The following is a 25,928-nucleotide window of genomic DNA, read 5'->3' on the forward strand; positions in this document are numbered from 1 at the left end:
TCCCTGGAGTTCCTGCAACCCCTGAGGGACAAAAGTCAGCAAAAGAAGTAAGTCAGACACAGGTAACATGCCTGTACTCAACAAGTACTTACACTGTTTCACAGACACTCTATTTTAGTGGTTGTAGTATGTCATAACATTTACCAGCATGATTCTAACTATTACGTAAAGCTCATTCCAATCAACAAGCTCACCAGTAAAAGGTATGAAGCTTAAAACATCAATGTTCAGTACATCTGCACTTCATGAATGAATACAGGAAAAGTATTTAGACTGGCACTTGTATTCTGTTTGGGTTATCGTTTCCCACTGTTGTTTTCAAATAATGGTATATGGTGTTGTCATCCATATTGAGTGCAGTTGAACCATCAAATATACAACCTTCATTGTACATCTTCCAACATCAACATAATCTGGTCAGATGTAAAGACTAATAAACTTGAAAACTTCTTGAAGCTTGTTAAATAATAGGCAGATTTAAACAAATTGGCGGACCATCAAATAATTGGTATACACATTACTTTTACAGAATTTCCGCGAGGGAGAGGATATTGGAATTCTTTATCAAAGCCTATTGTTTAACTTGGGTCAAACGTTTCAGGTAGCCTTCCACAAGCTTCCCACAATAAGTTGGGTGAATTTTGGCCCATTCCTCCTGACAGAGCTGGTGTAACTGAGTCAGGTTTGTAGGCCTCCTTGCTCGCACACGTTTTTTCAGTTCTGCCCACAAATGTTCTATAGGATTGAGGTCAGGGCTTTGTGATGGCCACTCCAATACCTTGACTTTGTTGTCCTTAAGCCATTTTGCCACAACTTTGGAAGTATGCTTGGGGTCATTGTCCATTTGGAAGACCCATTTGCGACCAAGCTTTAACTTCCTGACTGATGTCTTGAGATGTTGCTTCAATATAGCCACATCATTTTCCTTCCTCATGATGCCATCTATTTTGTGAAGTGCACCAGTCTCACCTGCAGCAAAGCACCCCCACAGCATGATGCTGCCACCCCCGTGCTTCACAGTTGGGATGGTGTTCTTCGGCTTGCAAGCATCCCCTTTTTCCTCCAAACATAACGATGGTCATTATGGCCAAACAGTTCTATTTTTGTTTCATCAGACCAGAGGACATTTCTCAAAAAAGTATGATATTTGTCCCCATGTGCAGTTGCAAACCATAGTCTGGCTTTTTTATGGCGGTTTTGGAGCAGTGGCTTCTTGCTTGCTGAGCGGCCTTTCAGGTTATGTCGAAATAAGACTTGTTTTACTGTGGATATAGATACTTTTGTACCGGTTTCCTCCAGCATCTTCACAAGGTACTTTGTATTCAGACCCCTTTTTCCACATTTTGTTACATTACAGCTTTATTCTAAAATGGATTAAATTCTTTTTTTACCTCATCAATCTACACACAATACCCCATAATGACAAAGCAAAAACAGAAATACCTTATTTACGTAAGTATTCAGACCCTTTGCTATGAGACTCGAAATTGAGCTCTGGTTAATCCTATTTCTATGGATCATCCTTGAGATTTTTCTACAACTTGATTGGAGTCCACCTATAGTAAATTCAATTGATGTTAGAGTGGCCAGACGGAAGCCACTCCTCAGTAAAAGGCACATGATAGCCTGCTTGGAGTTTGCCAAAAGGCAACTAAAGGACTCTCAGACCATGAAAAACAAGATTCTCTGGTCTGATGAAACCAAGATTGAACTCTTTGGCCTGAATGCCAAGTGTCACTTCTGGAGGAAACCTGGCACCATCCCTACGGTGAAGCATGGTGGTGGCAGCATCATGCTGTGGGGATGTTTTTCAGCAGCAGAGACTGGGAGACTAGTCAGGATCGAGGGAAAGATGAACGGAGCAAAGTACAGAGAGATCATTGATGAAAACCTGCTCTAGACTGCTCAAGGCTTCAGACTGGGGCGAAGGTTCACCTTCCAAGAGGACATAGACCCTAAGCACACAGCCAAGACAACGCAGGAGTGGCTTCAGGACAAGTCTCTGAATGTCCTTGAGTGGCCAAGCCAGAGCCTGGACTTCAACCCGATTGAACATCACTGGAGAGACCTGAAAATAGCTGTGCACCGACGCTCCCCATACAACCTGACAGAGCTTGAGGATCTGCAGAGAAGAATGGGAGAAACTCCCCAAATACAGGTGTGCCAAGCTTGCAATGTCATACCCAAGAAGACTCGAGGCTGTAATCGCTGCCAAAAGGTGCTTCAACAAAGTACTGAATAAAGGGTCTGAATACTTATGTAAATGTGATATTTCAGTTTTTCATTTGTAATAGATTTGCTAAAAATTTCTACAAACCTGTTTTTGCTTCATTATTATGGGGTATTCCGTGTAGATTGATGAGAAGAAAAACATTTTTGAATCCATTTTAGAATAAGGCTGTAACATTACAACATGTGGAAAAAGTCAAGGGGTCTAAATACTTTCTGAATGCACTGTATCTATTTATTATGGCCATTTATATGTTAGCTGTTAAAATCAGATCCAACAATAATATCAAGGGGCTACAAATCCAGGGTTTAAAAACAAAGGGGGCATTGTACGCTGACGATTCATGTTGTTTTCTTTTAAATCCGCAATTTGGATCCCTGCACAGCCTCGTAAAGGATCTAGATAATTTGTGTAACCTCTCTGGTTTAAAAACAAATTATGATAAATGCACCATATCACGTATTGGATCTCTAAAAAATAAAACTTTTACATTACCGTGTAGTTTACCAATAAAATGGTAATTTACATTTTAGTCATTTAACAGACACTCTTATCCAGAGCGACTTACAGTTAGTGAGTGCATAAATTTTTCATACTGGCCCCCCGTGGGAATCAAACCCACAACCCTGGCATTGCAAGTGCCATGCTCTACCAACTAAGCTACAGGAGATCATCAGTGGTGGTTTGGCCATGGTCAGGTACAGGTTAATGTGAGAAGGTCTTACAGGAGTTTGTGTTTCTGTGCTGGCTTCATCAGGCTAAAGTCTGTTGGTTCTGGGTTCATCAGGCTAAAGTCTGTTGGTTCTGGCTTCATCAGGCTAAAGTCTGTTGGTTCTGGCTTCATCAGGCTAAAGTCTGTTGGTTCTGGCTTCATCAGGCTAAAGTCTGTTGGTTCTGGCTTCATCAGGCTAAAGTCTGTTGGTTCTGGCTTCATCAGGCTAAAGTCTGTTGGTTCTGGCTTCATCAGGCTAAAGTCTGTTGGTTCTGGCTTCATCAGGCTAAAGTCTGTTGGTTCTGGCTTCATCAGGCTAAAGTCTGTTGGTTCTGGCTTCATCAGGCTAAAGTCTGTTGGTTCTGGCTTCATCAGGCTAAAGTCTGTTGGTTCTGGCTTCTTCTTCACTGGCACTTTGTTCTTTCTGGAGGCCTTTCTGGAGGTCTTGGTGGTGGAGGGGATGAGCTGGCAGAGTTCTGGCAGGGCGTCTGCCAACGGCCTCATACTCGGTATTCATATCTCGAAAGACAGAAATGATCTCACTACAATACATTTTAATAGAAAGATAGCCAAATTAGATAAGATTTTGCTATCATGGAAAGGACAACACCTGTCTATTTGTGGAAAAATCACCTTCATTAATTCCATAGTCATATCCCAGTTTACTTACTTACTTATGGCCCTGCCTACACCTAACGACTTGTTTTTTAAATTATATGAGCAAAAAATATTGGGTCTGGCATGTCCAGGGTCCCATTCCTAAGGGCTCTGCAAATGTTCATAAACTTTTCCCAGTACCTAGACATTTTAACCAACAACCTGGTTGCCTCTGCCAGGAGGCTGAAATGTGGCTGCAAGTGGAACTTCCAGCAAGACAATAACCCCAAGTACACATCAAAATTCACAAATAAATGGTTAATTGTGGTGGGGACAAATGGCAGTGTGAGTAATGATGGTGTTTGGAACAACCCTGGACATGCCGGACCCAATCCCCTTGTCTAAGAGCAAAGCCAGTGCCATATGTTGTGGTGGCCAATAAGGCATTCACCCTGAAAGCCAACACTCTGAAGTCCTACCCAAGAACCTAGGAGGTAGACTAGGGCAGGATCTTCAATTACAGATTAGCACTAACCTTGGTTATTGTCCTATAATTGTCAATTGCGTTGATGCCAAATGCCCAAAAATGTAAATAATCATGCCATGGTTTTCTTTTTTTCCAGCAAGGCTTTCAAGAGCAAGGCCTTTGGCATCATGACCAACCGGTGGCGAATGTTCAGATCGGTCCTGATCTCGTCCTGGCCGCAACAGCTCTTCACAACTTCCTGAGGTCGCAGAAGAGCACACAACAGGTGTACTCACCTCCAGAGTTGGTGGACAGGGAGGATGTGGGGAGTGGAGTGGTGGTGCCTGGCCAGTGGCACTCTGAGGCTTCTACATGCTGGATATCAGGGCAGGTTCCAGCAATAACTACACCAGTGAAGCCAAGAATGTCAGAGACGAGAACAAGGACTACTTCAACTCGCCGGAGAGTGCAGTCAGCTGGCACTGGATCCTTTTCCAATCATCATTGTCACACTTTAACGCCATCTTGCTGTAGCACTAATTATTTCAGAAACTAGTCTGTCAACGTTTTGTAGCCTATATCGATTAAAATCTATTGAATTCCATATCATGCATTATTATATTATTTTATAAAAATAAAAAGTATAGAGTAGTTAGTTGGAACTGTAGGTTAATCGATTTAATAATGTATTAATGTATGCACAATAAATGCATACTGTATAAACACAAATAAACATAATTCAACATTTCAATATCTCTGCTCTCTCAATTCTCACTCACTACTTATCTTGAAAAAGATACTTTAGCAGCAATTGCTGGATGTCTTTTGGCCATCTATCGAAGTCTTGGTAGCATCCCCTTAGTAGCAGCCCAAAAACTGCAGGTGGATCAGACTCTGTGGCTGCTAGTTCTCGTAGGCAAGCTAGACCTTCTACTTTACCTGATCATTCACACTGGGATGGACTCTCCTTCTGGAGGTCTTGGGTGTCTCTCCATCGGGACTTGATCCACTTGTGCTTGGTCCACTGGGGTTTGGAGTGGTGCTTGCTCGGGAGGGGTCTTCTGGGCTCATTGTGCGTTTTATCATCTTCCTGAAAAGCAAAACAAATTATGTTTAAGTAAAATATTTTGCTTTCCAAAGGCATCTTATAACAGTAGTTTAATCACATAATCTAAATGAGTGTTTCTCAATAAATTCCTAGGGGACTTCAAGGGTAGGATTTAAATAAGTTGTGGTGAAACTGCCAAGTCCATTTGCGATATTATAAACAACAAAGATGTTACTTTAAACAACAAAAAACGTTTTTTCCCCCTTGGACATCATTATACATCATTGCACACTCGATAGAACAGCAGAGTACGTATTACAATTTTATCTTTTCAACAACATTGGATGCTCATTTTCTCTGTTTGATTAACAAAACAATAAGAAATGCGCCTGGGGAGACCAGTGATGCTGTTTCACCTTTTCGCAGATCTCAGCTTTAATGAAATCATAATTCAAAGCCTCCATCTTAGCTTGTCAATCTTATTGTAAAGCAACATAAATTATGTATAAATAAACGCGCCAGGTTCAGCTGCTTGGTTATTTGTTGACTATTGTATTGGACTTTGGGGGTCCCCTTGGAATGGATTGAGAGACACTGGTGTAAACCTTGGGATTTTTGACAAGGAACACTTGTAGTTGGAGATGAAGGTGTGGCCATATTGTCCTAGCTTTACCATGCTCTAAATGTGTCCCCCAGGAAGTCCAGTCGGGTGAAGTGTACACCCATCGAAGGGTGTAAACACCATCAGCCTCTGACCGCCAGCAGACCTCCACCTTCTTGACCTGCCTGCTGTAGATTAATCCCATTTTGCGTAATTTGTCCTTTAAATCTGCAGCTGTTAAAAAATTGAATTATTATCCTTCACTTTTCAGACAATAAATAAATATATACCCACACAAACACACATTAGTTGGAGAGGCTGGATCAGCAGCCTAATGAAGATACATATGGAGTTGGCTTGGTTAGATGAATCTGCCTATTATTTAACAAGCTTCAGCAAGTTTTCAAGTTTATTAGTCTTTACATCTGACCAGATTATGTTGATGTTGGAGGATGTAAAAAAATGTCACTACTATTGCCCACTTTAAACTGAGTTGGACTGTGTGTCTGGCTTCTTTCATTGTCTGCTAAACAAACTTTAGGAGGCAGGGCACAGCCTGGTTTCAAACAAACAGTGTACATAGTCTACATGACCAAAAGTATGTGGACACCTGATCGTCAAACATCTCATTCCAAAATCATAGGCATTAATATGGAGTTGGTCCCCCCTTCGTTGCTATAACAGCCTCCACTCTTACGGGAAGGCTTTCCACTAGATGTTAGAACATTGCTGCGGGGACTTGCTTCCATTCAGCCACAAGAGCATTAGTGAGGTCGGGCACTGATGTTGGGCGATTAGGCCTGGCTCTCAGTCGGCGTTCCAATTAATCCTAAAGGTGTTCGATGGGGTTGAGGTCAGGGCTCTGTGCAGGCCAGTCAAATTCTTCCACACTGATCTCGACAAACCATTTCTGCATGGACCTCGCTTTGTGCACGGGGGCATTGTAATGCTGAAACAGGAAAGGGCCTTCCCCAAACTGTTGCCACAAAGTTGGAAGCACAGAATTGTCTAGAATGTCATTGTACGCTGTAGCATTAAGATTTCTCTTCACTGGAACTAAGGGGCCTAACCTGAACCAGGAATAACAGCCCAAGATCATTAGTCCTCCTCCACCAAACATTACAGTTGGCACTATGCATCGGGGCAGGTAGCGTTCTCCTGGCATCCGACAAACCAAGATTTGTCCGTTGGACTGCCAGATGGTGAAGCGTGATTCATCACACCAGAGAACGCGTTTCTACTTCTCCAAAGTCCAATGGCGGCGAGCTTTACACCACTCCAGCCGACGCTTGGCATTGCGCATGGTGATCTTAGGTTTGTGTGCGGCTGCCCGGCCATGGAAACCCATTTCATGAAGCTACCGGAGAACAGTTCTTGTGCTGACGTTGCTTCCAGAGGCAGTTTGGTACTCGGTAGTGAGTGTTGCAACCGAGGACAGACGATTTCTACGAGCTTTCAGCACTCGGCAGTCCCGTTCTGTGAGCTTGGGTGGCCTACTTCGTGGCTGAGCCGTTGTTGCTCCTAGACGTTTCCACTTCACAATAAGAGCACTTACAGTTGACCGTGGCAGCTATAGCAAGGCCAATCTACTGCCAATGTTTGTCTATGGAAATTGCATGGCTGTGTGCTCGATTTTATACACCGGTCAGCAACGGGTGTGGCTGAACTAGCCGAATCCACTAATTTGAAGGGGTGTCCACAAACCTTTTTATATACAGTGCATTCGGAAAGTATTTAGACCCCTTGACATTTTCCACATTTTGTAATATTACAGCCTTATTCTAAAATTGATTAAATAGTCCCCCCCCCAATCTACACACAATGCCCCATAATGACAAAAAAAAAAAAAGGTTATTAAAAACATTTGCAAATTAAAAAACTAAAAATACTGAAATATCACATTTACATAAGTATTCAGACCCTTTACTTAGTACTTTCTTAAAGCACCTTTGGCAGCGATTACAGCCTCGAGTCTTCTTGGGTATGACGCTACAAACTTGGTAAACCTGTATTTGGGGAGTTTCTCCCATTCTTCTCTGTAGATCCTCTCAACTCTGTCGGGTCAGATGGGGAGCATCGCTGCACAGCTATTTTCAAGTCTCTCCAGAGATGTTCAATCGGGTTCAAGTCTGGGCTCTGGCTTGGCCACTCAAGGACATCCAGAGACTTGTCCTGAAGCCACTCCTGCGTTGTCTTGGCTGTGTGCTTAGGGTCGTTGTCCTGTTGAAAGGTGAACCTTCACCCCAGTCTGAGGTCGTGAGCGCTCTGGAGCAGGTTTTCATCAAGGATCTCTCTGTACTTTGCTCCGTTCATCTTTCCCTCGATCCTGACTAGTCTCCCAATCCCTGACACTGAAAAACATCCCCACAGCATGATGCTGGCACCACCATGCTTCACCGTAGAGATGGTGCCAGGTTTCCTCCAGACGTGACGCTTGGCATTCAGGCCAAAGAGTATAATCTTGGTTTCGTCAGACCAGAGAATCAGTTTCTCATGGTCTGAGAGTCCACTCTACCATAAAGGCCTGATTGGTGGAGTGCTGCAGAGATGGTTGTCCTTCTGGAAGGTTCTCCCATTTCCACAGAGGAACTCTGGAGCTCTGTCAGAGTGACCATCGGGTTCTTGGTCACCTCCCTGACCAAGGCCCTTCTCCCCCGATTGCTCAGTTTGGCCGGGCGGCCAGTTCTAGGGAGAGTCTTTGTGGTTCCAAACTTCTTCCATTTAAGAATGATGGAGGCCACTGTGTTCTTGGGGACCTTCAATGCTGCAGACATTTTTTGATACCCTTCCCCAGATCTGTGCCTCGACACAATCCTGTCTCGGAGCTCTACCGGAAAATTATTGGTTTTAACTCTGACATTTTTATTTTATTTTATTTCACCTTTATTTAACCAGGTAAGCCAGTTGAGAACAAGTTCTCATTTACAACTGCGACCTGGCCAAGATAAAGCAAAGCAGTGCGATAAAAACAACAACACAGAGTTACATATGGGGTAAAACAAAACATAAAGTCAAAAATACAACAGAAAATATATATACAGTGTGTGCAAATGTAGCAAGTTATGGAGGTAAGGCAATAAATAGGCTATAGTGCAAAATAATTACAATTAGTATTAACACTGGAATGATAGCAGTGATTTATAGATGGCCTGGAGCCAGTGGGTTTGGCGACGAATATGTAGTGAGGACCAGCCAACAAGAGCGTACAGGTCACAGTGGTGTGTAGTGTATGGGGCTTTGGAGACAAAACGGATGGCACTGTGATAGACTACATCCAATTTGCTGAGTAGAGTGTTTTTTTGTAAATGACATCGCCGAAGTCAAGGATCGGTAGGATAGTCAGTTTTACGAGGGCATGTTTGGCAGCATGAGTGAAGGAGGCTTTGTTGCGAAATAGGAAGCCAATTCTAGATTTAACTTTGGATTGGAGATTCTTAGTGTGAGTCTGGAAGGACAGTTTACAGTCTAACCAGACACCTAGGTATTTGTAGTTGTCCACATACTCTAGGTCAGACCCGTCGAGAGTAGTGATTCTAGTCGGGTGGGCGGGTGCCAGCAGCGTTCGATTGAAGAGCATGCATTTAGTTTTACTAGTGTTTAAGAGCAGTTGGAGGCTACTGAAGGAGTGTTGTATAGCATTGAAGCTCGTTTGGAGGTTTGTTAACACAGTGTCCAATGAAGGGCCAGATGTATACAAAATGGTGTCGTCTGCGTAGAGGTGGATCTGAGAGTCACCAGCAGCAAGAGCGACATCATTGATATACACTGAGAAAAGAGTCGGCCCAAGAATTGAACCCTGTGGCACCCACATAGAGACTGCCATAGGTCCAGACAACAGGCCCTCCGATTTCACACATTGAACTCTATCTGAGAAGTAGTTGGTGAACCAGGCAAGGCAGTCATTTGAGAAACCAAGGCTATTTAGTCTGGCAATAAGAATGCGGTGGTTGACAGAGTCGAAAGCCTTGGCCAGGTCGATGAAGACGGCTGCACAGTACTCTCTATTATCGATCGCGGTTATAATATCGTTTAGGACCTTGAGCGTGGCTGAAGTGCACCCATGACCAGCTCGGAAACCGGATTGCATAGCGGAGAAGGTACGGTGGGATTCGAAATGGTCGGTGATCTGTTTGTTAACTTGGCTTTCAAAAACTTTTGAAAGGCAGGGCAGGATGGATATAGGTCTGTAACAGTTTGGATCTAGAGTGTCACCCCCTTTGAAGAGGGGGATGACCGCGGCAGCTTTCCAATCTCTGGGGATCTCAGACGTTACGAAAGAGAGGTTGAACAGGCTAGTAGTAATAGTGATTGCGACAATTTTGGCGGCTAGTTTTAGAAAGAAAGGGTCCAGATTGTCTAGCCCAGATGAGTTGTAGGGGTCCAGATTTTGCAGCTCTTTCAGAACATCAGCTGTCTGAATTTGTGTGAAGGAGAAGCGGGGGGGTAGTGGTAGCCAGGTGGAAAGCATGGCCAGCCGTAGCAAAATGCTTGTTGAAATTCTCGATTATTGTAGATTTATCGGTGGTGATAGTGTTGCCTAGCCTCAGTGCAGTGGGCAGCTGGGAGGAAGTGCTCTTATTCTCCATGGACTTTACAGTGTCCCAAAACTTTTTGGAGTTAGTGCTACAGGATGCAACATTTCTGTTTGAAAAAGGTAGCCTTTGCTTTCCTAACTGCTTGTGTATAACGGTTCCTAACTTCCTGAAAAGTTGCATATCGCGGGGGCTATTTGATGCTAATGCAGTACGCCACAGGATGTTTTTGTGCTGGTCAAGGGCAGTCAAGTCTGAGGAGAACCAGGGGCTATATCTGTTCTTAGTTCTGTATTTTTTGAATGGGGCATGTTTATTTAAGATTGAGAGGAAATTACTTTTAAAGAACAACCAGGCATCCTCTACTGACGGAATGAGATCTATATCCATCCAGGATACCTGGGCCAGGTCAATTAGGAAGGCCTGCACGCTAAAGTGTTTTAGGGAGCGTTTGACAGTGATGAGGGGTGGTCGTTTGACCGCGGACCCGTTACGGACGCAGGCAATAAGGCAGTGATCGCTGAGATCCTGGTTGAAGACAGCGGAGGTGTATTTAGAGGGTAAGTTAGTCAGGATGATATCTATGAGGGTACCCATGTTTACGGATTTAGGGTTGTACCTGGTAGGTTTGTTGATAATTTGTGTGAGATTGAGGGCATCTAGTTTGGATTGTAGGATGGCCGGGGTGTTAAGCATATCCCAATTTAGGTCACCAAGCAGTACGAACTCTGAGGATAAATGGGGGGGCAATCAATTCACATATGGTGTCCAGGGCACAGCTGGGGGCTGAGGGGGGTCTGTAGCAAGCGGCAACAGTGAGAGACATTTCTGGAAAGGTGGATTTTTTGAAGTAGAAGCTCAAACTGTTTGGGCACAGACCTGGATAGTATGATAGAGCTCTGCAGGCTCTCTCTACAGTAGATTGCAACTCCACCCCCTTTGGCAGTTCTATCTAGACGGAAAATGTTATAGTTGGGGATGGACATTTCAGAATTTTTGGTGGCCTTCCTAAGCCAGGATTCAGACACTGCTAGAACATCAGGGTTGGCGGAGTTTGCTAACGCAGTGAATAACTCAAACTTAGGAAGTAGACTTCTGATATTAACATGCAGAAAACCAAGGCTTTTACGGTTACAGAAGTCAACAAATGATAGCTCCTGGGGAGTAGGAGTGATACTGGGGGCTGCAGGGCTTGGGTTAGCCTCTACATCACCAGAGGAACAGAGGAGGAGTAGAATAAGGATACGGCTAATGGCTTTAAGAACTGGTCTTCTAGTGCGTTGGGTACAGAGAATAAAGGGGGCAGATTTCCGGGCGTTGTAGAAAAGATTCAGGGCATTATGTACAGAAAAGGATATGGAAGGATGTGAGTACAGTTGAGGTAAACCTAAGCGTTGGGTAACAATGAAAGAGATAGCATCACTGGAGGCACCGATTGAGCCGGTCTCGGCGTGTATGGGGGGTGGAACAAAGGAACTATTTGAGGCAGTTTGAGAGGGACTTGGGGTTCTACAGTGAAATTGTATAATAAGAACTAGCTGGAACAGCAATAGGCTAGGCATATTGACATGGGAGAGAGGCATAAAGCAATCACAGGTGTTATTAGAGAGAGCTAAGACAACAACTGGTAATGGCGATAAAGTTTGGGCTGAGGCTAAACAGAATAAACAGGACAGGGTACCGTGTAAAGGAACAGTCCAGCAGACATCAGCTGTGCAGCTGAGTGATCATAAGGTCCAGTGAACAGCAATATGTGAGTCCGAGAGCAGTTCGAAATTGGTGCTACAGCACAGGCTAGCAGGAAGCACAGTTGTAGTTTGCGTGTGCTAGCGGGCTGGGGCTAGCAGATGGATCTTCGTGGTCGACGTCGTATCGGGAAGCCTGTTGAAACCACATCAGACGATTTCGTCGGCAAACCAGTCGTGTTGGATCGGCGGGGCTCAGTGTCAACACTAGGAGGTCCCGTCCAGTTGACAGAGAGGTAGATAGCCGGGAGATGGGCCTGGCTCGAGGCCAACTGGTGCTGCTAAGGGGCAATGGTAATTAGCCAACAACAGGTTGCAGCTAGCTGGTTGCGATGATCCGGCGCTAGGGTCCAGTGATTCCGGCAGAAAATCCGAAATGTTCTGGGTCGATAGCACGCTGTGCAGACTGGCCGACGAATTGTCCAGGCTAGAGCTAGAGCTGGCTGGTGGATAGTGCAGGCCACGGACAATGGTGACGACGCTAACGGTGGCTAATAGCAAGTAGCCAATTCAGTTGCAGCTAGCCTAGTTTCACCTTAAGGTTCTTGATAAAAGTTATAAGAAATAGTAGAATCCTTTCCACGTTGGGTGAGGCGGGTTGCAGGAAAGTATATTTAGTTAAAGAATGAAAAATAAAAATTGAGAAATATAGACAAAATAGACAGAAAACAAGAAACTGGCTATTTACACAAGGACACAGAAAAAAATAACACGACCGCACTGCTACGCCATCTTGTTACTAATACTAACACTGTCAACTGTGGGACCTTATATAGACAGGTGTGTGCCATTCCAAATCATGTCTAATCAATTGAATTTACCACATGTGGACTCCAATCAAGTTGTAGAAACATCTCAAGGATGATCAATGGAAACAGGATGCACCTGAGCTCAATTTCGATTCTCATAGCAAAGGGTCTGAATACATTTGCACAAATTTATAGAAACCTGTTGTCGCTTTGACTTTATGGGGTATTGTGTGTAGATTGATGAGGAAAATGTTTAATTTAATCAATTTTAAAATAAGGCTGTAATGTAACAAAATGTGGAAAAGGGGAAGGGGTCTGAATACTTTCCGAATGCACTGTATAGTGTATGTTACTGCATGAGACTGGGGGGTAAACCATGGTTGCATGGTAACACATCTCAACATCTGGATCTGGCTAACCAAGCCATGGTATGGGGTAAACTGTTCCTAGCATAGCTAGCTACCTTCATAAGAAGGCTGTTTTGTGGCGGTTTGGTTGCTCTGATAAAAGCAAATTAAACAACAACTAATGTGTTACAGTTTCTCTTAGTTTTAGTTATCCCAAGAGTTTACATTGCAGTTGACAAGCAGCTACATTAGCGACGCGATCGCAAGCTTTTTACATTTTTTTGTGACCTATTCTAGCTAGTTAGCTAACGTTACCCCTTATCCTGCATTCCACTAATTAGCGTCGCGAGTGATCAAAGTATGACAGAGTTCAAACTTACCGTTGACAGAGGTGGTACAGTGGCATCGCGCCACATTGTGCTTGATCAGGTGTAGAATCAAACACCACTCCTTTCTTAGAAGAGTTAGTTAATATGACTGCTCAGTGATCACTACTGTCTCTTGCTTCTTCTGCCAGCAAAGACAGTCAACGCAACAGCCATTAATGAGGTTAGGTGGTAGCCTGTTTGACTTTGTGATTGGCTGGAAGGGAGTTAGATTTATCATTATTCTTCTACTTTTCCTGGCTGGCAAAGTACAAGGATGTTGTTGAGAGCAGTTTTGAATCTTAATTTAGAAACTGAATTTAGTAACTGAATTTGAAATCTGAATTTGAAAACTGAATTTGAACACTGAATTTGAAAATGATAGTTTCTAAACTTGATACACAGAAAATGAATGCAATATATACCATATTGAAACGGAATATATAAATATTGAATTTGAATATTTAATTAAATTGACATTTTCAAAAAATGCAATATTCATTCAATTCAGTTTCAAATCATGAAATGAAAGTTCAATTTAGGAAGTTAATGATTACATTTTTGCATTACGAATTCAAAAATATTGAATTCAAATTCAATATCCTAACACAAATTCAAAGTTATACAATTCAAATTCAATATCATAACACAAATTATAAATTATAAAATTCAAATACAATTTCAAGTTGGCACTAAAATCGCTCCATAAGCATCCTTATGGTGCTACTGATTTGATACCTTACTTCTCTGACATTCAAACCTGGGTGCATGTGTATAGCAGGGTTGGGGCCAAGTCCATTTCAATCCAGTCAATTCAGGAAGTTAATGAAAATTAAAAATCAAGAATTTTCAATATGGATTTTTCTATTCTCGAGCTGGAATAGTTCAAATGGAATTCACTCCAACCCTCATGTGCATCTGTAAGTTATCTACTGTACGTATGGCTATACGTTTGGCTATAAGGTATATGTGTATGGCTGTGTGTGCTAGCAGATGACCTGAGCTGTTGAAGTCCTGGAAGGTAGTCTGCATCGCTCTTCTTGAACTCCTCTGCTGAGAAGATGAGGCTGCTCTTGAACTTGTCCTTGTGTTTCTTCAGCATGATGTCACTGTCTATGACCACCTGTTGGAACCACACCCACTACCCATTCAGGGCCTCCAACATCTCCTGCACCTGGGGGGAGAGAGTGGGGCTTAGAGGTGTTTGTGGGGGTTGGTAATGTGTGTGTGTGTGTGTGTGTGTGTGTGTGTGTGTGTGCACGTACGGTGTATATGTGTGTGCGTCCGTGTGGTGTGTGTGTATGCACGTCTCTCTCTTTCTCTGTGTGTGTGCTACTCACAACCTGGTCCACGGTGACCTCATACTTCTCCAGGATAGCAAACTGTTCATGGATGGGAGGGATCTGACACTATCTTCTGAAGGTCCACCTCCAACCCAAACCCAACTGTCCTATGTGACCTCTGTGTTAAACATATAGATCCTGTCATATGGATGTGCATGGTAAACATGTCTAAGCCTGCAGACTAGACAGTGAGACAGTCAGCGAGAGTGTGCAATATTGTCTTATGGATTTGACTGAGATAGTGCTATGTAAATCGTTGGAGAGTCAACACTCCATGTGTGTACACTACACACTGGTTTGGCTCAGCACTTTGTTATTGAGCTTTGTCAATAGAACAATCAGACATGTCTCTTTCTTTTAATTCATCCTGACCTTTGTTCAAATCTGTTTTGTATTGTATTTTACCATACTTTTATACAGTATTGAACGCAGAACACAAATGTTGGCCAAGTATTATTTTAGACTAATAGAGAACCAGTGTATGGGTTGAAGCCAACTTGTTCATGACAATAGATGACAGAGGCTAAAGCAAAAGCAGAAGCCAATCTGGCAACCAAGCTACCACCCCTCCCCCTTCCTATCCCTATCCATGTTGCCAGACCTGGCAAAGTTGACAGAGGCTAAAGCAAAAGCAGAAGCCAATCTGGCAACCAAGCTACCACCCCTCCCCCTTCCTATCCCTATCCATGTTGCCAGAACTGGCAAAGTTGGCGTCGAAGGAGGACACAGGGGGTTGAGGCGCTGGTATCTCCTGATGAAGGGGTCCTTGTTGATCTCCCAGATCTCTCTGTGTTTGTCCCAGGGCTTCAGGTAAGCCCGTGTTAGCTGTCATCCCTGCTGCTACTGCTGCCTGGATTTTAGCAATCTCCTCATCTGGTTCTGGGGTCAGAGAGGAGAGAGGATCACCATACAAAATAGGTCAAAGCTCCTAACATCTGATACAGGATCAGTTATTTTGGAAAGTTCCTCATCTTTCTGGGGTTGGCAAGAGAGAGAGAGAGAGAGAGAGAGAGAGAGAGAGAGGGGGGGGGGGGGGGGGGGTGTAAAGGAATCACCTTATAGAGTATGTGAGAGAAGAGGTAAAAGCCCCTATTCTAACGACTGATACCAGGTCAGATATTTTTTTTAAACTTTAAATTCATTCCAACCTCTCTCTTGCATCTCAATGAGACAAACGAGGATAAATAAATAAAAATTATTATGGTTAAAATGTGGAGTACGTTAACCTGATCTGAGATCAGTGGATAAAAGCACCTTCTACCTCAAGCTCACCATGACTACATAAGAATACATGCTTCCACACATAAATACAGTGAGTTGACACCCCTTTGACACATTGTAACAGGCACTTACACTTTTCATGAGTGAGTGAACACATTTAACAGCCTGGCGTGCATCACTGGGGATCAACTAGACTATGCTGATTAGGGTTCAGAACCTAGCAGCTGTAGCATTCCCCCTCAATGGAGATATGGCTGAAGACAGACGCATGCACGGACACACACAGACACGCACAAACACAAGGAGAGCCACCTCTGGTCTGCTCCAGTCCATCATCTCCTGACTGTTTGATTTAAGCCAGAGTCAGAGGGAGCCTTGTTACTCCCTGTGGAAGACCTGCTGTCAATCAACCCAGGAGACAGCTGACAGGGAGAGCTGTTTAAAATGGATTGATGAGAAGAGAGGATGGAGAGAATTGGTATAAGAGGAACGGGGTTAGGATGGAGTTAGAGAATAAGGTGAGGGTGAGCAGGGGATGAAGAGGAGGAGGAGGTATGGTAACGAGGGATGAGGAGGGGTGAGGATGGACAGGGGGGTGAGGTGAGGGGTGAGGGGTAAAAGGGGGATGGAGTGCAAATAAAGAGTAGGAGGGAAGGGGGGATAAAGAAAGAAAGAAAGAAAGAAAGAAAGAAAGAAAGAAAGAAAGAAAGAAAGAAAGAAAGAAAGAAAGAAAGAAAGAAAGAAAGAAAGAAAGAAAGAAAGAAAGAAAGAAAGAAAGAAAGAAAGAAAGAAAGAAAGAAAGAAAGAAAGAAAGAAAGAAAGATGTACAGTTGTGGTCAAAAGTTTTGAGAATGACACAAGTATTGGTCTTCACAAAGTTTGCTGCTTCAGTGTTTTTAGATATTTTTGTCAGATGTTACTATGGTATACTGAAGTATATTTACAAGCATTCCATAAGTGTCAAAGGCTTTTATTGACAATCACATTAAGTTTATGCAAAGAGTCAATATTTGCAGTGTTGACCCTTCTTTTTCAAGACCTCTGCAATCCGCCCTGACATGCTGTCAATTAACTTCTGTGCCACATCATGACTGATGGCAGCCCATTCTTGCATAATCAATGCTTGGAGTTAGTCAGAATTTGTGGGGTTTTGTTTGTCCACCCGCCTCTTGAGGATTGACCACAAGTTCTCAATGGGATTAAGGTCTGGGGAGTTTCCTGGCCATGGACCCAAAATGTCGATGTTTTGTTCTCTGAGCCACTTAGTTATCACTTTTGCCTTATGGCAAGGTGCTCCATCATGCTGGAAAAGGCATTGTTCGTCACCAAACTGTTCTTGGATGGTTGGGAAAAGTTGCTCTCGGAGGATGTGTTGGTACCATTCTTTATTCATGGCTGTGTTCTTAGGCAAAATTGTGAGTGAGCCCACTCCCTTGGCTGAGAAGCAACCCCACACATGAATGGTCTCAGGATGCTTTACTGTTGGCATGACATAGGACTGATGGTAGCGCTCACCTTGTCTTCTCCGGACAAGCTTTTTTCCGGATGCCCCAAACAATCAGAAAGGGGATTCATCAGTGAAAATTACTTTACCCCAGTCCTCAGCAGTCCAATCCCTGTACCTTTTGCAGAATATCAGTCTGTCCCTGATGTTTTTCCTGGAGAGAAGTGGCTTCCTCGCTGCCCTTCTTGACACCAGGCCATCCTCCAAAAGTCTTCGCCTCACTGTGTGTGCAGATGCACTCACACCTGCCTGCTGCCATTCCTGAGCAAGCTCTGCACTGGTGGTGCCCCGATCCCGCAGCTGAATCAACTTTAGGAGACGGTCCTGGCGCTTGCTGGACTTTCTTGGGCGCCCTGAAGCCTTCTTCACAACAATTGAACCTCTCTCCTTGAAGTTCTTGATCCGATAAATGGTTGATTTAGGTGCAATCTTACTAGCTGCAATATCCTTGCCTGTGAAGCCCTTTTTGTGCAAAGCAATGATGACGGCACGTGTTTCCTTGCAGGTAACCATGGTTAACAGAGGAAGAACAATGATTTCAAGCACCACCCTCCTTTTAAAGCTTGCAGTCTGTTATTCTAACTCAATCAGCATGACAGAGTGATCTCCAGCCTTGTCCTCGTCAACACTCTCACCTGTGTTAATGAGAGAATCACTGACATGATGTCAGCTGGTCCTTTTGTGGCAGGGCTGAAATGCAGTGGAAATGTTTTTTGGAGATTAAGTTCATTTTCATGTCAAAGAGGGACTTTGCAATTAATTGCAATTCATATGATCACTCTTCATAACATTCTGGAGTATATGCAAATTGCCATCATAAAAACTGAGGCATTCTCAAAACTTTTGACCACGACTGTATAATGCTCTTCATATGTAAGGTAAGCTTGCTGCCTAAAGCCCTGCGTTGGTGAGACAAGGACAAAGGATGTTCTCTTTCATTGTATTCTAAATACTGTGGTGGTGTCGACCTGTCTGACTATGTCTCTCGATCGAACCTTGGATCAGACCTTGGAAATGCTACAATGTCATATGTCATCAGACACTGAGAATGGATGATATGAGACTCTTGTCTGGGTGTGTGTTAGTACGTGTTGGAGTAATATTGCCAGAATCCCTCATAAGGCTGAGTGTGTACGTGACCGACATATAAATATCTCTTTAGAAACAGCCTTGAAGTCTATTACAATCTGCAATGCTTATGCACGTGTTATAAACGGTGTGTGTGTGTGTGTGTGTCTGTACGTGCATGCATGTGATTGAGTGATTGTGTGTGTGTGTGCTTTTCTGTTTGTTTGAGAACATCCCTGTACCTGTGAGGCACCAGCTGCACCCTGAACAGAAGAGGGGGTTGGGGGAGGTCTTGCTGTCTCCGTTGATGGCCCTTGGACAGCTCCTGTAGGGACCTCTTGATGTTGAGACGCAGAGCTTCCTCCACTACGCCATCCATCATCTCTGTGTATACAACCCAGTGCTGCTGGACCTGAGATACACACACACACACAGACGCACACGCACACACACACACTTGTGTAGATAGCACTGCACATTCACTATCATCAGTCCATCATCTACTCACTCAACCACTTAATGTAATCTGTCATTAAAATTTGTCATTTCTTCCACAGGTGAAGTTCTAATTGAAGATATTTTCTAGATGGACAATTTTCATGTTCTATAATGAAATATTCTCATGGAATTATCTTGCTAGCCACTATTTTGTACAAAAAGTAAGTAAGCAGAAACTAGCAGGGAATAGGTACCCTCCCACACACACCCATCCCCCACAACACACACACCTCAGGCCCGTCTGTGTGGAAGGTCATGTAGACCCAGGGCATGATGGCCACGATGTCCTGATGTGCTCAGACGAGCCTCAGGAGGTGGGCCTGGTGGTGGGACTGGTGGTGGACCTGGTGGTGGGCCTGGTGGTGGGCCTGGTGGTGGGACTGGTGGTGGGACTGGTGGTGGACCTGGTGGTGGGCCTGGTGGTGGACCTGGTGGTGGGCCTGGTGGTGGGCCTGGTGGTGGGACTGGTGGTGGGACTGGTGGTGGGACTGGTGGTGGACCTTATGGTGGACCTGGTGGTGGACCTGGTGGTGGGCCTGGTGGTTGAACTGGTGGTGGGACTGGTGGTGGGACTGGTGGTGGACCTGGTGGTGGACCTTATGGTGGACCTGGTGGTGGACCTGCTGGTGGGCCTGGTGGTTGAACTGGTGGTGGGACTGGTGGTGGGCCTGGTGGTGGGACTGGTGGTGGACCTGGTGGTGGACCTTATGGTGGACCTGGTGGTGGACCTGCTGGTGGGCCTGGTGGTTGAACTGGTGGTGGGACTGGTGGTGGGCCTTATGGTGGACCTGCTGGTCCCCCTCAAATTCCAGGTCCCTGTACACCGAAGAGAGAAGAGGAGGGAAGCTGCAGAGATGACTAGCTCTTCTCTCACATTGCTCTGGCAGCCGGACCTAATTCATAAAGAGTAATCCGGCTGTCACTCAGAATTCCAGATCCCAACTCCGATCTCCGGAATTTACGGCTTTCATGGGGATAAGGCCTGCCACGCAGAATAAGCCTCCGTGAGAAGAGTAGTAGGGGTGGGGGCGTGAAAGAGGGAGAGAGGAGTAGAGCGAGAGGCGTAGAGAGAGGGGCTGTTCTGAGTCAGTTCAGATATTTTTAGCAGATTTTCTCTCTCTCCCTCTACCTCCCTACCTACTTAGCTACTACACGGAAGACAGCACTCACAGACAACGACCTTTTGACTTTGGGCTCGACAGATCTTGACATTAGCTTGACGCAAACCTGATCGTAAACCTCCTGAGAGAGTGGAGATGGGAGGAGAGAAAGATAGAGGGGAAAGGGGGAGAGTGGAGGGGAAGAGAAGGGCGAGAGGAGAGGAGATGGGGAGAAGGGCGCGGTGCGGTGGCACGAATCCCTGCCAATGAGTGTTAGTGTTCATCACGCATGCTGCTGCTGCTGCTGTTGCTCAACCTGCCTGATCCGCTATAACGTCCCTCTGGAAGCCATTGCATTACTTATAGTGTAGCATCGTAGTGAAGCATCATAGCATCCAATGCAATGTTGGCAAAGCATACTGTAGCACTGTAGTTCCCAAACTACGGGGCGCTCCTGTTGCCAGGGGTGCGCAGAGTTCCCCTTCGTAAAAATACATTAATATATATTTATTTTTTAAGGAACTCAGTCAGGCTTTCAACTTACTCTTGAAAGTTGTAATAGTAGAATACACAAGGTGCAATTTTGAAATTGGGTAGTGCATCTGCAGTTTTCCTCTTGTCATTGTAGACCTTAGAAAGCTATTTATAACTTGTCAGAAATGCCCAGATCAACTAACCCATGTCAGCTAACGTTTTTTAGCCCATGTTGGATTCAGAATGGCGCCGGAGGGGATGGCTGCCGTTTTACGGGCTCCTAACCAATTGTGCTTTTTTGTGTGTTTTTTCGCATTGTTTGTTACTTATTTTGTACAAAATGTTGATGCTACCGTCTCTTATGACCGAAAAGAGCTTATGGATAGCGATTACTCACCTCGGACTAGATGAAGATTTGTTCTTTAATGAGTCGGACACGAAGGACATAATGTTGCTCCGAGAAAAGGCCCAGATCCCGGTCATTCGTATGAAGAAAATAAGGAAATACAGGGGGCGGAGATCAGGGTGCCTTGTGAGAATTTGTCGGCGAGTGGGTAACCAGCCTCTACCACGCCGTTCTATTAGCCAACATGCAATCACTGGAGAATAAACTGGATGAGCTCCATTCGAGACTATTATACCAACGGGACATTAAAAACTGTAATATCTTATGTTTCACCAAGTCGTGGCTGAACGACGACACGGATAACATACAGTTGGCTAGGTGGAGGTGTGTGTCTATTTTTCAATAACAGCTGGTGCGCAATGTCTAATATTAAGGTAGTGTTGAGGTATTGCTCGCCTGAGGTAGAGTACCTCATGATAAGCTGTAGACCACACTATCTACCAAGAGAGTTCTCATCTATATTTTTCGTAGCCAACTATTTACCACCACAAACCGATGCTGGCACTAAGACCTCACTCAACGAGCTGTATAAGGCCTTAAGCAAACAACAAAATGCTCATCCAAAAGCAGCGCTCCTAGTGGCGTTTTATCTCATTTCTATCAGCATGTCACATGTGCAACCAGAAGAAAAAATACTCTAGACCGCCTTTACTCCACACACAGAGACGCGTACAAAGGTCTCCCTTGCCCTCCATTTGGAAAATCTGACCAGAATTCTATCCTCCTGATTCCTGCTTACAAGCAAAAACTAAAGCAGGAAGTACCAGTGACTCGGTCTATATGGAATGCTACGCTACAAGACTGTTTTGCTAGCACAGACTGGAATATGTTCCGGGATTCATCCAATGGCATTGATGAGTATACCACCTCAGTCACCGGCTTCATTAATAAGTGCATCGACGATGTCATCCCCACAGTGACCGTACGTACATAACCCAACCAGAAGCCATGGATTACAGGCAACATCCGCACCGAGCTAAAGGCTAGAGCTGCCGCTTTCAAGGAGTGGGACACTAATCCGGACGCTTATAAGAAATCCTGCTATGCCCTCAGACAAACCATCAAACAGGCAAAACGTCAATAAAGAACTAAGATTGAATCCTACTACACAGACAACGATGAGACAGCCTATAGGGAGGAGGTCAGAGACCTGGCAGTGTGGTGCCAGGACAACAACCTCTCCCTCAACGTGAGCATGTCAAAGGAGATGATCGTGGACTACAGGAAAAGGAGGGCGAACACACCCCCATTCACATCGATGGGGCTGTAGTGGAGCGGGTTGAGAGTTTCAAGTTCCTTGGTGTCCACATCACCAACAAACTATCATGGACCAAATATACCAAGAAAGTTGTGAAGAGGGCACGACAACGCCCTTTTCCCCCTCAGGAGACTGAAAAGATTTGGCATGGGTCCCCAGATCCTCACAAAGTTCTACAGCTGCACCATCGAGAGCATCCTTACCGGTTGCATCACCACCTGGTTTGGCAACTGCTCGGCATCCGACCGTAAGGCGCTACAGAGGGTAGTGCGTACAGCCCAGTACATCACTAGGGCCAAGCTCCCTGCCATCCAGGACCTACAGTTGAAGTCGGAACTTTACATACACCTTAGCCAAATACATTTAAACTAAATATTTCACAATTCCTGACATTTCATCCTAGTAAAAATTCCCTGTCTTAGGTCAGTTAGGATCACCACTTTATTTTAAGAATGTGAAAATTATGTCAGAATAATAGTAGAGATAATGATTTATTTCAGCTTTTATTTCTTTCATCACATTCCCAGTGGGTCAGAAGTTTACATACACTCAATTAGTATTTGGCAGCGTTGCCTTTAAATTGTTTAACTTGGGTCAAACGTTTCGGGTAGCCTTCCACAAGCATCCCACAATAAGTTGGGTGAATCTTGGCCCATTGCTCCTGACAGAGCTGGTGTAACTGAGTCAGGTTTGTAGGCCTCCTTATTCACACACGCATTTTCAGTTCTGCCCACACATTTTCTATAGGATTGAGGTCAGGGCTTTGTGATGGCCACTCCAATACCTTGACTTTGTTGTCCTTAAGCCATTTTGCCACAACTTTGGAAGTATGCTTGGGGTCATTGTCCATTTGGAAGACCCATTTGCGACCAAGCTTTAACTTCCTGACTGATGTCTTGAGATGTTGCTTCAATATATCCACATAATTTTCCTTCCTCATGATGCCATCTATTTTGTGAAGTGCACCAGTCCCTCCTGCAGCAAAGCACCCCCACAGCATGATGCTGCCACCCCCGTGCTTCACGGTTGGGATGGTGTTCTTCGGCTTGCAAGCGACCCCCTTCTTCCTCCAAACATAACGATGGTCATGATGGCCAAACAGTTCTATTTTTGTTTCATCAGACCAGAGGACATTTCTCCAAAAAGTACGATCTTTGTCCCCATGTGCAGTTGCAAACCGTAGTTGTCACGATCGAGGTAAGGAGTAGACCAAGGCGCAGCGTGATGAACAAACATACTTTAATTAGTTAAAGCATCAAAATACAAAACAAAACACGACTCGTGACGTCCACGGTATCAATGACCGAACACGGAACAAAAACCCACAACCACAAAGGGAAAACATACAGTTTAAATATGGCTCCCAATCAGAGACAACCAGCCAACAGCTGACACTCGTTGCCTCTGATTGGGAGTCACTCAGGCAAACATAGAATACAACAAACTAGAATGAACACCAATATAGAAATACACACATAGAAATGAACACACCCTGGCTCAACATAATGAGTCCCAGAGACAGGGTGTGACAGTACCCCCCCCTAAAGGCGCGGACTGCGACCGCGCCTCAACTAAACAAACCAGGGGAGGGCTGGGCGGGCATACCTCCTCGGCGGCGGTTCTGCCTCCGGCCTTGACCACCACCCTCCAATACACCCCCCATAGTGCCCCTGGTCCAGTCTGGCCCCGCCGGCTGGAGCAGGACTGGACTTAACAGGAGCGATCCTTACCAGGCCGTCGACTCGCACCCCTGGCTTGGTGCGTGGAGGAGGAACGGGCCTTACCAGGCTGACGACGCGCACACCTGGCTTGGTGCGTGGAGGAGGAACGGGCCTTACCAGGCTGACGACTCGCACCCCTGGCTTGGTGCGTGGAGAAGGAACGGGCCTTACCAGGCTGACTTCTCGCACCGTAGGTTTGGTGCGAGTGGCAGGAACAGGCCGGGTCGGGCTGGCGACGCGCACCGTAGGTTTGGTGCGAGTGGCAGGAACAGGCCGGGTCGGGCTGGCGACGCGCACCGTAGACTTGGTGCGGGTGGCAGGAACAGGCCGGACCGGGCTGGCGACGCGCACCGTAGGTTTGGTGCGAGTGGCAGGAACAGGCCGGGTCGGGCTGGCGACGCGCACCGTAGACTTGGTGCGGGTGGCAGGAACAGGCCGGAGCGGGCTGGCGACGCGCACCGTAGGTTTGGTGCGAGTGGCAGGAACAGGCCAGGTCGGGCTGGCGACGCGCACCGTAGACTTGGTGCGGGTGGCAGGAACAGGCCGGGCTGGGCTGTCGACGCACACCGTAGGCTTGGTGCGTGGAGCAGGGACAGGCCGGACTGGGCTGGCGACGCACACCGTAGGCTTGGTGCGTGGAGCAGGGACAGGCCGGGCTGGGCTGGCGACGCACACCGTAGGCTTGGTGCGTGGAGCAGGGACAGGCCGAACCGGGCTGTGGAGACGGATAGGAGGCCTGGAGTGAAGAGCGGCCACCACCCGTCCTGGCTGAATGCCTACCCTCACACACTCTGTGTGAGGCATCCGCACAGGACGTACAGGGCGGTGAACCCCTGGCCTGGTGGCCTTCTGGATCCGCCCCCTTTTCTCCTCCGTCAGCCCCGTCGTCCATGCCGTGTGCCCCCCCCTAAAAATTTTCTGGGGTTGCCTCACGACCGTCCGACGACGACCCTGATCACGCCGTTGCTCCTCTCTCCGTCGCCTCTCCACCGTCTCACTCCATGGCCGGCGATCCATCCCGGCCAGGATTTCCCAAGGGCTGCCCCTGGACACGCTGCTTGGTCGTTGCATGGTGGGTTTTTCTGTCACCGTCGAGGTAAGGAGTAGACCAAGGCGCAGCGTGATGAACAAACATACTTTAATTAGTTAAAGCATCAAAATACAAAACAAAACACGACTCGTGACGTCCACGGTATCAATGACCGAACACGGAACAAAAACCCACAACCACAAAGGGAAAACATACAGTTTAAATATGGCTCCCAATCAGAGACAACCAGCCAACAGCTGACACTCGTTGCCTCTGATTGGGAGTCACTCAGGCAAACATAGAATACAACAAACTAGAATGAACACCAACATAGAAATACACACATAGAAATGAACACACCCTGGCTCAACATAATGAGTCCCAGAGCCAGGGTGTGACAGTAGTCTGGCTTTTTTATGGCGGTTTTGGAGCAGTGGCTTCTTCCTTGCTGAGCGGCCTTTCAGGTTATGTCAATATAGGACTCGTTTTACTGTGGATATAGGTACTTTTGTACCTGTTTCCTCCAGCATCTTCACAAGGTCCTTTGCTGTTGTTCTGGGATTGATTTGCACTTTTCGCACCAAAGTACGTTAATCTCTAGGAGACAGAACGTGTCTCCTTCCTGAGCGGTATGACGGCTGCGTGGTCCCATGGTGTTTATACTTGCGTACTATTCTTTGTACAGATGAACGTGGTATCTTCAGGCATTTGGAAATTGCTCCCAAGGATGAACCGGACAATTTTTTTTCTGAGGTCTTGGCTGATTTCTTTTGATTTTCCCATGCTATCAAGCAAAGAGGCACTGAGTTTGAAGGTAGGCCTTGAAATACAGCCACAGGTACACCTCCAATTGACTCAAATGATGTCAATTAGCCTATCAGAAGCTTCTAAAGCCATGACATAATTTTCTGGA

Source organism: Coregonus lavaretus (assembly GCF_964263955.1).
Source record: "Coregonus lavaretus genome assembly, chromosome: 39".
In the NCBI taxonomy this organism is placed as follows: Eukaryota; Metazoa; Chordata; class Actinopteri; order Salmoniformes; family Salmonidae; genus Coregonus; species Coregonus lavaretus.